Source organism: Ranitomeya variabilis, chromosome 6 (genome assembly GCF_051348905.1).
Source record: "Ranitomeya variabilis isolate aRanVar5 chromosome 6, aRanVar5.hap1, whole genome shotgun sequence".
Classification (NCBI taxonomy): Eukaryota; Metazoa; Chordata; class Amphibia; order Anura; family Dendrobatidae; genus Ranitomeya; species Ranitomeya variabilis.
Genome location: NC_135237.1, coordinates 129,826,936 through 129,848,137, shown reverse-complemented (window position 1 = coordinate 129,848,137; position 21,202 = coordinate 129,826,936). Strand labels below are relative to the sequence as shown.

The 21,202-nt window shown below is 41.4% G+C and overlaps 1 protein-coding gene across 1 annotated transcript in view; it reads right to left on the bottom strand.

Moving 5' to 3' along the window:
• Positions 1-21,202, bottom strand: part of ANO10 (anoctamin 10) — a 339,799-nt gene that overhangs the window by 60,920 nt on the left and 257,677 nt on the right. The gene's annotated exons all lie outside the window — the stretch shown is intronic.

The window sequence follows — 21,202 nt, the reverse complement described above, 5'->3', positions numbered from 1 at the left end:
GTGGATGGGTATGTCACTTTAAATGAAGAAATGCCACACTGTTTGACTGGAACTACAAGACATGTGTGCAACCAACAAAGCATGTCTGTAGAAGGGGGTATGTCCCCAAAAAGTCACAGCCTGTATGTGGGTAAACACTGCTAACTAACAGAGTCTCCATTTGGATCTTATGGAGAAGTACTGCAATGACATGAGCACTCAAAGTGAATATTCATTGTAAATTACTCGGGTCTCTAAAGCTGCCATTTTTTGAATGATATACAATACGGCTATTTATTTCTATATTTAGAAGGATAAGATTGCAGAACGTGAACATTACTCTGTGAGGGTATTTTTCACCTATCGCTTACATGAGGACTAAAGGTGGGGCATTTTTCAGGAATTATTTCCTTCTACGTTGGGTTGAATAAATTCCTATTTTGGTTGCAAATGAGATTAATATAACACAAATATAAAGTTTTGCTCAGTTCTCAACTACTATTTTTAACATAAAAACAATCAATTACTTGTACTTAATGCAGATGTGTCCATGTCCCAACCAATATTCATGATATTCCCGCCAACGACAACTTGTCTCAAACGAGAGCCGTTGTGGTAAACTATTCTTTGATCCTTCAAGTCTTTTATGCTATTTATCTTGTTATTGTTAAAATTGCAGAAAAATATTTTAAAAATAGAAAAAAAAATCATACTACACTAGTTTCTGTGGTTAGGCTCATTTGCAGTGTGTGTTGGGCAATACTAAGAAGTAGAAGAAATATAAGAAAAATCCTGGAAGTTAATGTGTCAATCAGAAAAGAAAGCTATGTTTTTAGAATATAAAGAGGCAATAATAAAAAAATGCTTTAAAATCATCCTTGAACTACTTAAATAAACAAAACAGCACAATAATAAGAGTACACCAACATCATAATAATTAACATATCTATTTTGTCATACCAAGGCAAAGTGAAGGACAGCATCCAATCCAGGTGAAAAAATTGTCTTTATTGTGCCAAAAGGCATTTGGCACAATAAAGGAACTTTTTTCACCTGGATTGGTTGCTGTCCTTCACTTTGCCTTGGTATGTACACCTCCACTTGGGTCCAGTGGAACTAGGACGGGCATCCCTCTGCCAGTTGTGCTGTCAGCTACCTTCTAATATATATCTATTTTGTCATTGAAACCTGTTGCCTCTAGCGCCCAAGTGCGCATGATCCACCTTGCCTGCCTCCTGAGTAGAAGCCTGTAGAGATCGCCCCCTTGGGCAGGTAAGACCACCTGTTCCAACCTTGCAAGCCGTAATGCTCCCTTCATGCGATTTATCAACCGGAGAACGCCCTTGCCTGAATAAATTGAGCTGAAATGCTCAGGAACCTGACGAAGAGTAGACGGATCTTTTGCCATTTAATTGTACATTGCAGTCAGCTAGCCCCCTTCACACCTAGTACTGTTAATGTGATGACACACGTAGCGCTTTCCTGTGTTGAATCAAAGTTAGAAATGTAGCTAAACATTAGTGGTGGCAGGGGAACATTGGGAGGCATTTGTACCTAACAGACTATTAGTAAGTTGTATATATTTCAAATACTTCTAAAGACATTTTCTTCCAGCTGGATACCCCATTTGTGTGAGCTGTCAATGAAAGACCCAACAGTACTGCAAGTAATCAAATAGATATATGGTAATAGTAGCTTCTATTTTGCCAAACACAATATAAATGAATCCGATGCTTCCTGTATAAAATCAGCTTTGTTTCTGGTACTAAACAGGCTCGGACTGCCAATCTACCACACTGGGCAGATTCCGGGTGGGCTGCTCCACCCATTACTGCTTCATTGAACATTCTGCAGATGATTATGTGCAGAGCTGAACATTAGCTCAACCTTCTATTTAACTTGTATTGGTGAGACAGCTGCCAGAGAAGGAGATGGTGGACTAGAAGGACCCAGCTCTGCAGGAGGAGGGAAGGAGAAAATAAAGGAACAGAGTAGTAGGCAAGCATGGTAAGGAAAGCAAGCAGGGGAGTAGAGAACATAGGCAGTTCTATGAGAAGGAAGGAGGATGAAGCAGGAAGGAGAGGCATAATGGCTAAGGCCGGGTTCACATTTGCATTCGGGGGCTTTGCGGATGGCTACATACTTCCTCCGTTAAGCTCTGCCTACTTCCGCATGCGTCCTGCGTACCGATCTTTAACATTGGGTATGCAGGACATGCGGATGCGTCATTTTGACGCGCACGACGTCCGCACAAGGCGCAACTTGCTGCGTTCCCGTTCGGTTGGCGGGCACGTCAAAACAACGCATCCACATACATCCGCATATATCCGCATGTCCTGGATACACAATGTTAAAAATAGGTATGCAGGACGCATGCAGAATTATGCGGAAGTAGGCGGAGCTTAACGGAGGAAGTACGCAGCCCTCCGCAAAGCACCTGAACGTAATTGTAAACTTAGCCTTAGAGGAGAGAGCAAGAAGAAAGGAGCTAGAACTGTATAATACTTTGTAGACAGAAAACCAGAAAAGATGGAGTAATAAGGGGGTGAGTTGGAATACTGTGAAAAATGTAAAAAAAAAAAAAAGAAATTATTCGTAAATCGCTTTTAAACAGAACATAGATCAGAAAGTGAAAGTAAGACATTTTCCCATTCATTACAAAAATTAACTCATCTACAAATTGATGGCTGCAACAAATCTCAAACTTTTTTTTGACAAGTCCTCGACTAGCATTGTGTAGCACCCACTCTTCTTTTCACAACAGTTTGTAAACTTTTCTGGTATTAGAGTTGTACTGATAACCAGTACTTTAAGGAGACTTCTCTTGTATGAAGATGGGATGCTTTATTCTTAGACTAGGCCAATAGTGAACTGGGGAAAAAGGCTAGAAGGGATATTCTCCAGTATTTCAGTGTTAGCATAGTTTTGAAGAGCCATGCTCCAAGTGATTAACAGGTCTCTCTCTATGTACACACGGGAGAGACCTGTCAATCAGCTAAAGTGGTGTGGAAAGTAGCCGGCCGAGGAAGAGCCCAGCGGCTCTTCAAACTATGTTTTCTCTGAGAAGACCGAGCGTTTCAGATAAGTACCCACCTTACTGCAATTGTCCAGCCAGGCTCTGATTCATCCCACCCATAGTTTGAGCAGCATCAATTGAGTGACAGGTTCCTTTCAACGCAACATTTGCTGAAGCGTGCCTGTTGATGCATTATCGTTCTGGGATATGGGGGGTGGTCAGCCCTAATGTAAGTGGTCCTGTGGAGTTTGTGTGCAGGTCTGCTTTTTAATCCCAATATGGCCCTGGTAATAACACTGGAAAAGTAGAATTGTAATTTGCTGGTCTTGAAAGTACATAGTTTATCACCAGAGTTTTACCTAGAAACGTTAAATAAAAAACAAAGGTTCTTCTAAAAAAAACAATCATAGCTAATGACAGAATTACACTCCTCCGGAGTCAGATCATCTTTGTCTGTTGTAACATCAGTGTAAAGTGTTTGTTTGTTGCAGTGATTTTACTTTAAAGGTGCCGTTAGAGAGGATAATGAGGGCAATGCCATCCCTTTGTGTGTCCAAATCCTCCAAAGACAGAAAAGAAATGCGCAAGCAGAAAACTATAGATCTGTTTGAGTTAGAAAAAACCCCAAAAGAGGCCAAAAAAATGAAGCTAACTGCAGCTTGTTAGAGTGATAAACTAGAAAACATTGACTATTTACAGAACTAGAGCTCTCCGGAGATCAGGCAGGATAATACCTAACCATGGCAACCAACCAAATCAGCTTTCTGGCACATTCTCAGTAAGTGTTAAGAAGCAGATTTAATTCAGAGCACACAACCAAGAAAGGGGCTCAAGAGATCCATAACTGTAGCACACAAATTACACTTATTGTGTGGCCGGATGTTTCACACAAGCTGCATTATGTGCATTGAGATGGATAATTTGCAGCCCATAAATATGTTTGCAAAAATACAGCAAGCTTTGTCAAAGTCAAAAGAATAAGAATATGGAAGTTAGGACTAACGTTCAAGCTCAGTCCCGTCCATTCCTAAAAATTATTTACAACAATTTTCTTGTTTAAAAGGAATCTGTCAGCAGCAAAGCTGGGGTTAGGGGCAGGCAGCCAAGGCAGCCGCCTAGGGCCCCCACTCCTCCAGGGGCTCCAGCCAGTGGGGTGCCGCTAAAAGTAGCACACCACACAGCCGCTATGGGGCCCCTGAGTAAGAGGGGCCTGGTGCCACCTCCCCGCATCGCGCATTCAACTTATCGGCATCATAGATGCCGATACAGTTGAGAGCAAGACAGTGATGGAGGAGAGAGCACTCCCTCTCCCATCATTCCCCTCTGCCTCTGACACAGCGTGTGCCAGCAGAGGAGCTGATGAGATGCTCTGAAGCCAGAGCAGCGGGGGAACGAGGAGAGGTAAGTATTGTGTGTCTCCTGCACTTTATTGTGTATGTAGGGGGCTGCACTATACTGTGTGTGTGGGGGGGCTGCATTATACTGTGTGGGGGGCTGCATTATTCGCTATGAGGGCACTACATTATACTCTATGAGAGGGGCTGCAGTATACTCTATCAAGGACCTGCATTATACTGTATCGAGGACTATCTGTACCAATCATTATTCCTCATCTGGAGTAACGGAAGGTGCACACAGTCAGTAAACGATGTGGGTTGTACTTGTGCAGCATCCAGATGTTACAGAATAGTGGATGGGTTTTCAAGAAATACCATGCCCACTATGCATGCACAGACGCCTGTGGATCATCCGTCGAGACGGACATGCGGCGCGTCTCTCCAGACCGCATCATGTCTATAAATTTCACCCATACAATGTATTGGACGCGATGAATCTGTACAGTTCAATGAACACATGTGGATTCACCTGCGTTCAGGTGCTTTGGACGCAGCGGACGCCCCAGCTTCGCCCATTTAGGCAGAGTTGATCCAAACTGGTGTGAACTCTGAGTTGTGCAAAAAATTTAACACATACAAAGCTTTGGCACCATTTTTTGTGGCATAAAAGCTTTAATGAACTGGTCAGTTTGGCAAATTTGCTTATAATCTTACGCTTCCCTATTTTTCCTGCTTCCATTGCTGACACAATGCAGACTGTATAAGATAATCGATGTTATCCAGTTCAGTGGTTTATTGGATACCACAATAACTCCATTCCTTCACAAGCTTGGATGACTAAAATAGAATTAACCCAATCTCTTTACAACTTTGTAGTATCTCATGCAAAGTAACCATAAAATGGTCCAAAGTTTAACTTAGAAGTCAGTCCTTTCTAGGAAAACTGACAATTGAGGTCAACTGCTTGCGGAAATTAGGTTTGCATATTGCATGTAGGATATAAGCTCAGTTGAAGAATTTAGTAACTTTCCTACTATATGCAGATTGTAGATGGTAAAGATAACCTTCCAAGGTGCGGAAGGGTAGGGTTAAATTCCACACTCTTCCAGTCTAGTTTAACCACCATGATTACAAGAATGTTTCATTACAACTTACACACTTACAAAGACTGTAAAATAGTCATAAAATTTTATCTGAATGGGCAAAACTAAAGAGAGACCTAAGTAAGAATAAGCAAAAAATACTTCAAATTCAGAAGATGATTTTGCCCTTGGAGCGTTCAGCAGTTGATTATTAATGTCAGTGCAATAGATTGGCTTACCTGTAAACCATAGCCGCTATGCTACATAAATCACATAACATGTGTTATCACCATACAAAATGCTGCAGGGCTAATTGACAGCGCACACACTGACAGGGGAGCAAAATCTGTTCTGCACCTCTCCCCGCCCAGCAGCTGTGTGGGTAAAATAGGGATTTAAAGCCCAACACAATAAATCTTTATCTAGTAAATAAAAATAAATGCAGAAAAGCACGATCATCCATCAAACCATATGACATTGGTTACAAAAAACACAACATTTTTATTATTATTACTTTTGTGCTCGTGTTAACTGAAATGACTGTACAGACAGAGACTGTATCATGATAGATGGCGTGTATCTTGTATTCCTCAGGCAGCAATGATATTCAACAGCTTGCAACAATTACTACGGCATGAAGATAATCATATATGATGAGACATTTTTACAGGGGCAGATGATTGGCTCGATCTAAAAATGGCCGTCAACCAACGTTCACTAAGAAGACTCATGTGGCTGTACTAGCTCAAAAGGGCGCTTCTATTCAATACTGAGCAAAGGGTCTGAATACTTAGGCTGGGGTCACACTTGGCGTAAGACAATACGCCACGTATTATACGTCCGTACTACGGCCGTAATACGGAGAAATGTTCCCAAAATCTTGATCCGTAGTCAGGGTGTGTCAGCGTATTTTGCGCATGGCATCCTCCGTATGTAATCCGTATGGCATCCGTACTGCGAGATTTTCGCGCAGGCTTGCAAAACCGACATCTAATGGATTTATGTGCTCAAATGTTCATTAAAACATATATACAGTATATATATATATATATATATATATATATATATATATATATATATATATATGTCATTGAGACACATATATATATATTCTGTATTTAGATTTCATTCAGCGCGATATCTGTGAAAAGTCGGTAATTCAATTGCCGGCTTTTCATTTCTCCTGCACAAACCCGACAGGATGAGACATGGTTTACATACAGTAAACCATCTCATATCCCCAGGGCCGGACTGGGACTAAAATTCAGCCCTGGCATTTGAAGTTACACAGGCCCACTTGTCACACGGTGACTGTATAATACCTTTGTACACTTGTAGGCAGGGCCGGTTTTAGGCAAAGTGGGGCCCTAGGCAAAGTTTAAAATGGGGCCCCAAATGCTAACATATTGCACATCACACAAAAGCATTTCGGTTGTATTTACTTACATGCGCTGATCTCAGGACGCTAAATGAGTTTGATCGACAATACTGAAGTTGTTCAACGCTTGTTTCCCGGCCTCTTTCCACCGTCTGAGACAGAATGATGGGACAGAACGATCACTAACAGATCACCATACAGTATCATGTTATCAGCAGCACATCTACAGTTTACGCTGGCGATGTGCTGCTGAGAACAATGATTTTTGTTCCGGCAAAAACAATCTGAATATGCAGCATTTTACTTGTTTAGTAAAATATACCCCATAGTCCTCCATATATTATAATGTGCACCATAGTCCTCCATATATTAAAATACACTGCTCAGTCCTCCACAGAGCATAATACACTCCTCATAGTGCTCCATATAGTATAATGCACCGCCATAGTCATCCATGTAGTACAATTCACTTCCCATAGTATAATGCACCCCATAGTTCTTCATATAGTAACGTATTCCCCATAGTCCTCGATACAGTATAATGCAGCCCACATACAGTATAATGCAGCCACCACCCTACAGAGTATAATGTAACCCCCCATAGAATATAATGCAGCCCCCCCAATAGAGTATGATGAAATCACCCCTCATAGAATATATATATAATACAGCCCTCCCCATAGAATTTAATGTAGCCCCAAATAGAATAGAATACAGCCCACCTCCCCATAGAATATAATGCAGCCCCATCAGAGTATGATGCAATCATCCCTCATAAAATCTAATACAGCCCCCCATAGAATATAATACAGCCCACCTCCCCATAATATATAATGCAGCCCCCCATAGTATAAGACAGCCTCCCCCATAGAATATAATATACCCCCATAGTATAACACAGCCTCCCCCATAGAATATAATATACCCCCATAGTATAACACAGCCTCCCCTACAGAATATAATATACCCCCGCAATAGTATATAACACAGCCACATAGTATATAACATGGCCTCCCCCATAGAATATAATATACCCCCTATAGTATATAGCACAGCCTGCATAATATAACACAGCCCACACAGGGGTATATAGAGCACAGCCCGCACAGGGGTATATAGAGCACAGCCCGCACAGGGGTATATAGAGCACAGCCAGCACAGGGGTATATAGAGCACAGCCCGCACAGGGGTATATAGAGCACAGCCCAGCCCGCACAGGGGTATATAGAGCACAGCCCAGCCCACACAGGGGTATATAGAGCACAGCCCAGCCCACACAGGGGTATATAGAGCACAGCCCAGCCCACACAGGGGTATATAGAGCACAGCCCAGCCCACACAGGGGTATATAGAGCACAGCCCAGCCCACACAGGGGTATATAGAGCACAGCCCAGCCCACATCTCCCCCCCCCCGATAATGGCCCACAGTCCAGTTAAAAAAAAACAAAAACACTCTCCTCACCTTTCCTTTTGCCCGCGCTGCGCGCTGCTCCTGGCTCCTGTCTCCTGTCTCGGCGGCTGCAGTCTGCCCGGGACACAGCAGGTGCGCGATGATATGACGTCATCGCGCACCCGCAGTGTCAGAGGCAGAGCGGGGAATGATGGGAGAGGGGGCGTCAGGTGACGCTCTCTCCTCCATCATTGCATTGAACTATACCGGCGTCATAGACGCCGGTATAGTTAAATGCGGCGGCGGCGGCACTGGCGGGGGCGGGGGGGGGAGGGGGAGGAACAGTTCAGCGGCCCACTACTGGCACCGGCCCTTCTGGCATTTGCCAGAAGTGCCCGATGGCCAGTCCGGCCCTGCATATCCCCCTTTTTTTTGCATATTCCACACTACTAATGTTAGTAGTGTGTATGTGCAAAATGTGGGCGCTGTAGCTGCTAAAATAAAGGGTTAAATGGCGGAAAAAATTGGCGTGGGCTCCCGCGCAATTTTCTCCGCCAGAATGGTAAAGCCAGTGACTGAGGGCAGATATTAATAGCCAGGAGAGGGTCCATGGTTATTGGCCCCCCCGTGGCTACAAACATCTGCCCCCAGCCACCCCAGAAAAGGCACATCTGGAAGATGCGCCTATTCTGGCACTTGGCCACTCTCTTCCCACTCCCTGTAGCGGTGGGATATGGGGTAATGAAGGGTTAATGCCACCTTGCTATTGTAAGGTGACATTAAGCCAGATTAATAATGGAGAGGCGTCAATTATGACACCTATCCATTATTAATCCAATTGTATGAAAGGGTTAAAAAACACACACACACATGATTTAAAAGTATTTTAATGAAATAAACGCAGCGGTTGTTTTAATAATTTATTGCTCTCTCAATCCATCAGCAACACCCTCGCTTGGCAAAATAATAAACGCACAAGATACATACCTTCTGATGTCCTATCACGTCCAACGAGGTAAGCCATCTGAAGGGGTTAACTAATATTACAGGCACGAGCTGCGATAAACCACTCGCTCGTGCCTGTAATCCCCCGGGTGCTGAAAGGAAAGCTGGATCTGTACTTACATTCAGTCGCGGTGATGCGCCCCTGCTGGATGTTCTCATGAACTGCAGCCTGGGAACTTTTTCCCACGCTCCAGGTCATATGTCATATGAGGACATCCACCAGGGGGCGCATCACCGCGACTGAAGGAAATGTAGGTCAATGACCTACATTTCATTCATTCGCCGGGGATTACAGGCGCGGAGCACAGCTGCATTTGCAGGGCTCCTGCCTGTAAAATATTTTGACCCCTTAAGATGGATTACCTCGTGGGACGTGACGGTTCAGCTGAGGGTATGTATCTTGTGCGTTTATTATTTTGCCAAGCGAGGGCCTGCAAATGGATTGAGAGAGCAATAAATTATTAAAACAACCGCTGTGAATTTATTTCATTAAAATACTTTTTAATCATGTGTGTGTGTGTTTTTTAACCCTTTCATACAATTGGATTAATAATGGATAGGTGTCATAATTGACGCCTCTCCATTATTAATCTGGCTTAATGTCACCTTACAATAGCAAGGTGGCATTAACCCTTCATTACCCCATATCCCACCGCTACAGGGAGTGGGAAGAGAGTGGCCAAGTGCCAGAATAGGCGCATCTTCCAGATGTGCCTTTTCTGGGGTGGCTGGGGGCAGATGTTTTTAGCCACGGGGGGGCCAATAACCATGGACCCTTTCCTGGCTATTAATATCTGCCCTCAGTCACTGGCTTTACCACTCTGGCGGAGAAAATTGCGCGGGAGCCCACGCCAATTTTTTCCGCCATTTAACCCTTTATTTTAGCAGCTACAGCGCTGAAATTTTGCACATACACACTACTAACATTAGTAGTGTGGAATATGCAAAAAAAATGGGGATATGAGATGGTTTACTGTATGTAAACCATGTCTCATATCATGTCAGGTTTGTGCAGGAGAAATGAAAAGCCGGCAATTGAATTACCGACTTTTCACTAACACCGCTGCGTATTTCTCGCAAGTCACACTGCTGGTCCGTGTGTAATCCGTATTTTTCTCGCCCCATAGACTTTCATTGGCGATTTTTTTTGCGCAATACGCTGACAAACGCAGCATGCTGCGATTTTGTACGGCCGTAGAAAGCCGTATATTACGGATCCGTAATATACGGCTGATAGGAGCAGCCCCATTGAGAATAATTGTGCCGTATGTAATGCGAGTTTTACGGACGTAGTTTCTGCGCTCTTACGTCCGTAAAACACGCATGTGTGACCCCGGCCTTATGACCATCGGATATTTCAGTATTTCTTTATTAAATTTGTAATAATTTCTACATTTCTGTTTTTTTCAATCAAGATGGGGTGCAGAGTGTACATTAATGAGAAAAAAAATGAACTTTTTTGAATTTACCAAATGACTGCAATGAAACAAAGAGTGAAAAATGTAAAGGGGTCTGAATACTTTCCGTACCCACTGTATGAAGCAGTTTACAATTACAAAGACACTTTAGGGTCAGTTCTCAAGTCGTGGCCAAAACATGGCAATTTTACACCATGAAATGCATATCAAAAGCATTTACCCTTAAAACAGATATAGAACAGAAATCAAAACAAATATAACCAAATATCCAGGCCGAGAGGGACTAAATCCCTGCTCCCTACGTAAATGCATGTATGCGACCAAGGATGACCGTGGGTGTTAAACTCCCAAGATATATGAACAACAAGAGGACATGGAGTGTAATAAACACCAATCAAACGAAAAGATAAAAAACAATATTTTATTGATACATCTAAAATCTAATACATAAGCCCAAACATAGGGCAAAAATACACAGAGGAAAAGATCCAAGGAACCTGCTAGTACAGCAGGTTATCGAGACCAGTAATGTAGCATAAATATAGATAAGTGTGGCAAAACCCTGACCAGAAAAAGGGGGGAGGGAAAAGAGGATAATCCTAAATGCTCCAACATCCGGGTTCTATACAGAAAGACTCCTACAGACGCTGCCATGAACAATAAGATCCCAAAAAAAACCCCTTAAAGATCCCAATGGAGTGCCATCACTCACCCATAATGTCCGATAGTGAAGGTCCTCCTGCTGACCACTTGACGCGCGTTTCGCGTGAGTGCTTCTTCAAGAAGGGGAGTAGCGTATATTGTGTCCCCTGAGTTGAAATAGCAGCGACCCCAGATGCCAACAAGTGCGGCGCACGCGCCTCGATTAATGCAAACCGGAAGTATGCATCACATCCAGGAGCCGTCAGTACGGTATGCGCATGCGGCAAAATCTTGCCAGATGACGTCACAGAGCATGCGCAGATCGTCACAGAAGATAGCCGCTGAGATGAATCTGCGGTGCGCAGATAAAGCAGCGCGTGCGCACTGTGGCATCCATGCAAATGAAAACCCGGACGGCGGCCATATTAGTGAAGAACAGTGAGTGAAGGACTAGGTGAGCGTGGAGGATAGAAAAACATCACAAGTGATGTCACAGTCATGCCTGACAATGGGGATGTGTGACACCGACCAGTAGAGCAGGTAAACCTCTCCATAAGTCGGCCGTCCGAACTAAATCAGGCTAAAGATTGGTTGTGACGTTAACAAATAGGTGAATGGATATAACTATCCCGCTATGAAGAAAACAAATTAATAATAAATTAGGGCCTACAAAAATCACCGAAGCGATATAAAACATATATATGCAGCCTAATATAAACAAGTGAGGTTAAAGTGACATAGTGCATAACACATTATTGTATTGATATAATATATATAATGTAATAGAGAAATTACACAACACAAAACCGCCATATATATAACAAAGAGCAGAATATCCACTCAACATGAAGTAATCCTGGGATATTATACAGAATCGGTGCATCTTCAATAAGTCCATATTGGTATGTAGGATGTCGCCGTTTAGATTCATTTTAGATGAATAAAATGATGGTAGATGGTACAGGCTTATCGAGGAGCAAACGCCAGGCATCAGGGGTAAGAGATAAAGTGAAAAGGCTAAAACAAAACACATAACACAATTAAATAAAACGCTAAAAAATAGGGTGGGAAAATGATATATCACTATAAATATAACAGGAACTCTGCTACACAGTGACCATGGACAAAGGTGGAAACTGAGACATCAAGAAGGGTGCAAAGGAACATAAGGCAAAATTACAGGAAGGGAGCAAATGATAACTTCTCATTTAGGCCCTTAGGGGCCATGGTGTCCAAAGTGGCAATCCACCGACACTCATGTTGTGCTAAAATCTGACACACATTACCACCCCTAATTCCACTATGAATTCTATCAATGCACCGCACCTTCAAACCGCTGGGATCAGATCCGTGAAAAGATCTAAAATGTTTGGGGAGTGTCTTGAGAGACGCCAAAGCCTCAGCATCTACAATATCTCTTGCTTCCCTAATGTCCCGCACGTGCTCACGTATCCTGACTTTGAGTTCCCTCGAAGTTAGGCCAATATAAATGAGGGAGCAAGGGCAGGTGGCGTAGTAGATTACATGTGTGGTATTACATGATATGTAATCACAGATCTTGTACTCCCTGCTCCCATCCGATGACTGAAACGTGCCACATCGCAGGACATTAGGGCAGGCAACACAAGACCCACAAGAAAAACAACCAACTCGTCTAGTAGCCGAACCGAACAATGTCGGCTGTTTGGTGACGTAATGGCTTTTAACAAGGTAGTCCCTCAGGTTTTTCCCCCTACGTTGGGTCATCAAAGGGCCAGATGATACATGTGCTGCAAGAGCACTGTCGGTACACAAAACCGACCAATATACGGCTGATAGGAGCAGCCCCATTGAGAATAATTGTGCCGTATGTAATGCGAGTTTTACGGACGTAGTTTCTGCGCTCTTACGTCCGTAAAACACGCATGTGTGACCCCGGCCTTATGACCATCGGATATTTCAGTATTTCTTTATTAAATTTGTAATAATTTCTACATTTCTGTTTTTTTCAATCAAGATGGGGTGCAGAGTGTACATTAATGAGAAAAAAAATGAACTTTTTTGAATTTACCAAATGGCTGCAATGAAACAAAGAGTGAAAAATGTAAAGGGGTCTGAATACTTTCCGTACCCACTGTATGAAGCAGTTTACAATTACAAAGACACTTTAGGGTCAGTTCTCAAGTCGTGGCCAAAACATGGCAATTTTACACCATGAAATGCATATCAAAAGCATTTACCCTTAAAACAGATATCAGATTATTCATCTGCCATTTTTGTGCTATCCTCTATGGGGCAACAAATCACACATTCAGAAAGTGGAAGACAATATTTCTCGTTAAACGAGATCTCCAAGATCTTATCCCAATATGTAATAGGTTTAATAATAATATTAGCAAATACCTCCAATTAGGGTTAAAGGGAAACTGTCGCACCATGTGACCTATCTAAACTATTAATATGGGCCTACAGGCTACATACAGTTAGGTCCATATATATTTGGACAGAGACAACCTTTTTCTAATTTTGGTTATAGACATTACCACAATGAATTTTAAACAAAACAATTCAGATGCAGTTGAAGTTCAGACTTTCAGCTTTCATTTGAGGGTACCCACATTAAAATTGGATGAAGGGTTTAGGAGCTTCTGCTCCTTAACATGTGCCACCCTGTTTTTAAAGGGACCAAAAGTAATTGGACAATTGACTCCAAGGCTATTTCATGGACAGGTGTGGGCAATCCCTTCGTTAGGTCATTCTCAATTAAGCAGATAAAAGGCCTGGAGTTGATTTGAGGTGTGGTGCTTGCATTTGGAAGGTTTTGCTGTGAAGTAAGCATGCGGTCAAAGGAGCTCTCCATGCAGGTGAAACAAGCCATCCTTAAGCTGCGAAAACAGAAAAAAACCCATCTGAAAAATTGCTACAATATTAGGAGTGGCAAAATCTACAGTTTGGTACATCCTGAGAAAGAAAGAAAGCACTGGGAACTCATCAATGCAAAAAGACCTGGGTGCCCACGGAAGACAACGGTGGTGGATGATCGCAGAATAATCTCCATGGTGAAGAGAAACCCCTTCACAACAGCCAACCAAGTGAACAACACTCTCCAGGAGGTCGGCGTATCAATATCCAAATCTACCATAAAGAGAAGACTGCATGAAAGTAAATACAGAGGGTTCACTGCACGGTGCTAGCCACTCATAAGCATCAAGAATAAAAAGGCTATACTGGACTTTGCTAAAAAACATCTAAAAAAGCCAGCACAGTTCTGGAAGAACATTCTTTGGACAGATGAAACCAAGATCAACCTCTACCAGAATGATGGAAAGAGAAAAGTATGGCGAAGGCGTGGTACAGCTCATGATCCAAAGCATACCACATCATCTGTAAAACACTGCAGAGGCAGTGTGATGGCTTGGGCATGCATGGCTGCCAGTGGCACTGGGTCACTAGTGTTTATTGATGATGTGACACAGGACAGAAGCAGCCGAATGAATTCTGAGGTATTCAGAGCCATACTGTGTGCTCAGATCCAGCCAAATGCAGCCAAACTGGTTGGTTGTCGTTTCATACTACAGATGGACAATGACCCAAAACATAAAACCAAAGCAACCCAGGAGTTTATTAAAGCAAAGAAGTGGAATATTCTTGAATGGCCAAGTCAGTCACCTGATCTGAACCCAATTGAGCATGCATTTCACTTGTTATAGACTAAACTTCAGACATAAAGGCCCATAAACAAACAGCAACTGAAAACCACTGCAGTGAAGGCCTGGCAGAGCATCAAAAAGGAGGAAACACAGCATCTGGTGATGTCCATGAGTTCAAGACTTCAGGCAGTCATTGCCAACAAAGGGTTTTCAACCAAGTACTAGAAATGAACATTTTATTTACAATTATTTAATCTGTCCAATTACTTTTGGTCCCTTTAAAAACAGGGTGGCACATGTTAAGGAGCTGAAACTCCTAAACCCTTCATCCAATTTTAATGTGGATACCCTCAAATGAAAGCTGAAAGTCTGAACTTCAACTGCATCTGAATCGTTTTGTTTAAAATTTATTGTGGTAATGTCTAGAACCAAAATTAGAATAATGTTGTCTCTGTCCAAATATATATGGACCTAACTGTAATGCAGAAAACAGTCCTACCTCTATGTCTCATATCAGCTGTGTTGTTGCTGAGAAATCGTTTATCACTTTATATAAGTGACCTCTTCCAGGCTCCGGAGCGGATGGTGCCTGGAGATAACTCTGCCTCCAGAGAATATTTTACATGAAGCAGATGTTACCAATGTGAGACAAGTAACCAACACAGAACAGGAGAACTGAACTTTGCCTTCTTGCAAATACATTTTTGCTTCTCTCTCAGCTCTGCTGTATTGCAACCCTGTCTGCATGTGAGATAGAAACTGAGAGGAAACTGCGGATGTGTCAGTTATCAGGAGAGCAGAGAATGGCAATTACACATCACACTGGTAATCATGTCACATCACACTGGTAACACCCCCTTATATTGAAAATAATCTCCGGAGGCAGAGTTGTCTTACAGGCAGCGCCCTCCCCAGAGCCTGGAAGAGGTCACGTATATAAAGTGATAAAAGATGATTTCTCAGCAACAACACAGCGAATATGAGACATACAGGGAAGACTGTTTTCAGCATCTTATAGCCTGTATGCCCATATTAATAGTTTAGATAGGTCAAATGTGGTACCAGATTCCCTTTAAGCTATGTCAATTACCCCATATGCAGGGCATTGTAGTATCTTAGGTACACAGTGCCTTGCGAAAGTATTCGGCCACCTGGAACTTTTCAGCCTTTTCCCACTTATCATGCTTCAAACATAAAGATACCAAATGGAAATTTTTGTGAAGAATCAACAAGTGGAACACAATTGTGAAGTTGAATGAAATTTATTGGTTATTTTAACTTTTTGTGGAAATTCAAAAACTGAAAAGTGGGGCATTGCACATATTTTTGTATAGTATTATGAGCTGTTTTTAATGAAAACTTTCTTCACTGAACTACCACTTTAATAATATCTGCACACATAAATAATAAAAAACTGCCTGATTTTAGGGATCCCTAATAGCGCGCAATGTTAAAACTGTGCAACACCAGTCAATCCATCTGTATTGTAAAGCGCTGCAGAATATGTTGGCGCTATATAAATAAAATTGTTATTATTATTATTATAATAGGGAAGGGTTTGAGAAACAACAGCCGAGCAGGAAATGTCTACAACTAGACATTCTATAAATAATATTAATAAAAAAAATGTAGCACCAGCATATGCCGCAGCACTTTACAATTAGGGAGATAAAATGGCAGAGTAACAAAACTAATAAGGCTTCTTTTACACTTGCCGTGTTTTTTTTGTGGGCCGTGTTGCTGTAATTTTCACGGTCTGCCACAAAAATGGGCAGCAAAAATCTTGCGGATTGCCATTTTTCTGGTTTCAAATAGTAGGGAAAAAGTAGGGGGAAAAAAAACGGCGTTCCGCAAATATGGTCTACACGGTGCACTGCAAAAACAAGCTTCCGTTGTTTTTTCGGCCCGTGTCCGTAAGCCGTGAAATATATTGAGCAAGCTCAATATTTTTCATGCCAGTAAATATGGCCTTCACGGCCTTACGGTGTACGGCGCTCGACTACGAATTTTTGCGGCCCCATAGAAATGCATTGGGGCCGCAAAAACGGACCGAAAAAACATGGCAAGTGTAAAACCAGCCTAAAGAAGACAAAAAGAGAACCATTCCTGGGCAAATCACAGCGACAATCTAAATGGATAATTATCAGCAGAACCGCTATTTATTCAATGTGTATTGTCCCTCTGAAAATACACTCAACATTGAGATTGCAACACCAAGAAGTAAAAACCACAGGATCAACAGACATATTAATGATCTGCAAATGATGAAAAAATTAAACCCGAAGTTACAAAACATCTCGATATATTCAGTTTGGAGTATAGGCATCACAAACAGAAATTCCCACACTTACACACCTTGGCTGCTATTATTGAAGTTATTAATGACTAAGAAATGTTCTGACACGCTGATTGCATTTGGGCACGGAAATCATCAAGATCCACTGTTGGCAGCTCACTTTGCAATTGCCAAACAATGAAGTCCCAAATGTGTTCAGTGGGAGAAAAGTCTGGAGATGCTGCAGGCTATGGTAGCACTTTAAAGCCACACAGGCTGCTCCTGGGACACTATGGAGAAATGGCCGTACCACTGGTTCTAAGATTGATCCTAAAGTATCAAGCATTGTCTACACCAGTGTTCCCCAACTCCGGTCCTCAAGAGCCACCAACAGGTCATGTTTTCAGGATTTCCTTAGTATTGCACAGGTGATGGAATTATTGCCTGTGCAGATTATGCAATTATCACCTGTGCAATACTAAGGAAATCCTGAAAACATGACCTGTTGATGGCTCTTGAGGACCGGAGTTGGGGAACACTGGTCAACACAAACTATCTGAAGGTGTTTGCACGACATTGGGCTAAGCGCCAGGCATCCAGATACAGGTGTTTTATTGACTTCACACCACAGCCATCAAAAGCTATCAAGGTGCAGAGCCAGATGGTAATGGAGGCTGGAACAGAGGTCTATCCTGTATTTCACAACTTAGCCTTCTTGGTGTTGCAATTTCAATGATGAGGAGTGTAGCTGCCACTGTTCTGAACTAACTTCAAGGCACAGCTCGTTACCGAGAACATCATGAGCTGTACATTCTTCACAGATGTTCATTTACAACAACAACACAAAAATATATTTATGTAACTTATTTGACAATATTTTTTATGTTGCATTTTTAACACTTTACTTCATTAAATACTAAATAAGGACAAGACGGTGAGAATACACAGACAGGACTATATGTAGAATACTGAGTAAGAGGAATTGAACTGTGCAGCAAGGTCAATATACAAATATTTCCATGGACAAATTGTTAAACATTTTCTTTGGAAAAGAGAACATCGGTGAATTAGTTCATCTGTTTTTAACAGGAAAGCTAAATAAAAATAGTCTCTCAAATGTGTACTGCATATATTCAGCCTGAGGAATTTCATGCTTTTCACACAAATGAAGTTTCAGTAAATAAGTACACCCTCTTTGAGTTCTACAGTTTTACACATCAAGACTATTATATCTTATTACAGTGAAGGAAATAAGTATTTGATCCCTTGCTGATTTTGTAAGTTTGCCCACTGACAAAGACAGGAACAGTCTATAATTTTAATGGTAAGTTAATTTTAACATTGAGAGATAGAATATCAAAAATAAAATCCAGAAAATCACATTGTATAAATTATATAAATGTATTTGCATTTTGCAGTGAGAAATAAGTATTTGGTCCCTCTGGCAAACAAGACTTAATCCCATAAGGACCAAGCCACTTTGTAGGTTAATGACCAGGCCATAATTTTGAAATCTGACCAGTGTCACTTTATGTTGTTATAACTCTGGAACGCTTCAAAGGATCCCACTGATTCTGAGACTGTTTTTTCGTGACATATTATACTTCACGTTAGTGGTAACATTTCTTCGATATAACTTGGTTTTATTTATGAAAAAATGGAAATATGGCGAAAAGTTCTAATGTTTTGCAATTTTCAAACTTTTAATTTTTATGCCGTTAAATCAGAGAGAGGTGTCACACAAAATACTTAATAAATAACATTTCCCACATGTCTACTTTACATCAGCACAAATTTGGAACCAAATTTATTTATTTTTTATTAGGAAGTTGTAAGGGTTAAAATTTGATCAGTGATTTCTCATTGATAGAATATAAAAAATGAACCTACCCTTAAAATTATAGTCTGTTTACGTCTTTGTCAGTGAGTAAACTTACAAAATCAGCAAGGGATCAAATAATTATTTCCTTCACTGTATATGCATAAACGCAGAAATACAATGCAGTAAGATAATAAATTCATACACTAGTATGCTGATGGAGAAATTAAAGATGCAAGATAAAATGCAGAATTCCATTTGCATCAATGCATCTGTAAGACTGAAACAACAGTGTAAGTGAACTTTCATGTGCCATGGGCATGTGGAAGGATGGACAAGAGACCAGGGAAAGACAAAAGCCATGACTGTGTCACAAATGTTGATGGTTACACTACATTTAGAAAAAAAAAGGAAAGAAAAAGAAGGTGGAGAGGTGTGTATGTTCATTAAATCCAACTTAAGACCTGTGCACAATGATGACAATGGGGGGAGCTGAGACAATGTAGAGTCAGTATGGGTAAATGTACATGGGGATTACAATAATGCAAAGCTGCTAATTGGAGTTTGCTACAAGCCTCCTAATGTAGCTGAACAGGTAGAGGAGGAAATGCTGCAACAAACTAAAAAGGCAGAAAATAATATTAGGGTCCTTATTATGGGTACTTTAACTATCCACACATTCAATGGGACACAGAATCTTCTGGTTGCGCTAAAAGCTGAAAGTTCTTATACAGTTAGGACAATTGCCTCTCTCAGCTGGTAGATGAACCAACCAGGGGAGGTAATCTGCTGGATCGGGTTCTGTCAAATAGACCAGACACAATTTCAGATCAACAGGTCCAGGAGCATTTGGGAAGCAGCGACCATAATAAGCTAAGTTTCAATGCAATATTCAATAAAACATTTCAACTGGGAAATGCAAAAATCTGCAACTTTAGAAAAGCAGATTTCAACAAATTAAGGGAAAAGCTTAGCCATGTAGACTGGGTCCATGTCACGGTAACTGGGGATATACTACTAGAATCCTGCAGAAACCGTATACCCTCTGGTAATAAAATGTCCACGAATATAAATAAACCATTATGGATAAATAAGATGATACAAAGTTTAATAAGACATAAACAAAGGGCATTCAAAACCTTGAAGGCCAAAACAGAGAAATGGCATTTCATTAGAATAAAGATCTCAATAACAAATGTAAAAAAGAAATCAAGCTAGCAAAGTTATCTACAGAGAACCGAATCACCAGCGACATTAAAATAAATCCCAACATTTTTTATAAATACATAAATGCCAAAAAGAAAAAAAACGGCTCCTTAAAAGATGATAATAAGATAGGACAAAGAAAAGGCTGAGATATTAAACAGTCACTTTTCATCCATATTCACGAAATGAACTAACTGTTCCATGGATCATTTAACAAGGCAAAACTAAAAGTTGATATAACTAATTCAACACAAGTACGCCTGCGTCTGAGCAAATTAAACATTGACAAATCCCCTAGGCCAGAGGTGTCAAACTGCATTCCTCGAGGGCCGCCAACAGGTCATGTTTTCAGGATTTCCTTAGCATTCCACAAGGTGCTGGAATCATTCTGTGCAGGTGATTAAATTATCACCTGTGCAATACAAGGAAATCCTGAAAACATGACCTGTTGGCGGCCCTCGAGGAATGCAGTTTGACACCTCTGCCCTAGGCCATGTCATTGACCAACGATATCCTATGACTAAGGGTGCTGCATGCACCTTAAACGCGTAAGGCTTTTCATCTTTTTATTATGGCTTGCTATGCCTGAATAAAGTTTTTTTTCATTTTTTTTCATCAGTGGTGTGTTGCTATCCTCTAAATTTTTCCTATTTGGCTGTGCTCACTAGCCTTGCGAGCACCCACCTGCCTTCTGATTTGGCTCTACCCATTTGGTGCTGCATGTGGATCCCATTGAAGCTCCCAGACCTCCTTCTCATGCATAACAGCCTTATACTGAAGCTACAGACGCAAGGACTGGGGGAAATTATAAGCAGATGGGTAAGGAGTTGGCTAAATGACAGGAAATGGGGTCATCATAAATGTCACGTTCTCTAAATGGGATATAGTCAGCAGTGGGGACTGCAGGGATCTGTGCTAGGACCTATTCTTTTTAACCTCTTTATTAATGACCTAGTGGATGAGATTGAGAGTAAAGTGTCAGTCTTTGCTGATGACACCAATCTATGTGGGATACTAAAATCTGA